The 702-nt window shown below is 42.6% G+C and overlaps 1 long non-coding RNA gene across 1 annotated transcript; it reads right to left on the bottom strand.

Moving 5' to 3' along the window:
- LOC105462183 lies at positions 1-702 on the bottom strand. The gene is made up of 2 exons (XR_976024.1): positions 628-702; positions 1-343 (listed from the first exon to the last, which is right to left on the bottom strand). It is a non-coding gene; the product is annotated as an uncharacterized LOC105462183 (long non-coding RNA).

Below are 702 nucleotides of genomic sequence, written 5' to 3'. Positions count from 1 at the left end.
TTTTTTTTTTTTTACTTGGCGGTCAGCGTGTGTGCCTACAATGACTAGAGTATAACGATGATATTAACGAGGATGTAAAAGGTGCATGTATAGGCATAACTCGGGCTTGTCGGCGGAGAAAAGGGGGTGACGAAAAGGGGGGTTACGCTTTATATGGTAGGTATGTAAGTGGACGACGTGATGCTGCTCCTCAGCAGCGTGTCCGAGGTGTGCTGCGTGCCGGAACCTTTGCGAGACGCGCGCTTGTGCGGATGGAGGTTCAACGGGGGTAAGTTCGGATGCTCGATTCTCGTCGGGGAGCTCACGCGCGGACGAAGGGTTCCTCTCTGAATCGTAAGTATTCCTAAAATCATAAGGTTCGTAAGTATCTCTAAAATCACATTATGAGATTATGACTCTCAAGGGCGCTGCGTATGCGACAGAATCCTTTTTCTTCCATATGAAAGCTAACGTTATATGCATATTCATATATTCGCAAAATCAAACTAATCAACATGAAACATTTTTTAATTAGCGTGACGTTAATTTAAAGAAAAGGATATTACGTATGTTTGTTGAAAAGATATATTTTAGGAAAAATGATTTTGTTTCTAAAACGCATTATTGTATCGATCGAGGCTGTACTACCGGACTCATTCGGCTCCAGAACGTCGTTGAGCTGATAATATTCAGTCTTGATGGACAGTGGTTCTTCGTAATCTA

This window comes from Wasmannia auropunctata, unplaced genomic scaffold, assembly GCF_000956235.1.
Source record: "Wasmannia auropunctata unplaced genomic scaffold, wasmannia.A_1.0 LD268856.1, whole genome shotgun sequence".
NCBI lineage: Eukaryota > Metazoa > Arthropoda > Insecta > Hymenoptera > Formicidae > Wasmannia > Wasmannia auropunctata.
Note: the sequence above shows the minus strand (reverse complement) of the source record. Positions and strands in the feature narration are given on the sequence as shown.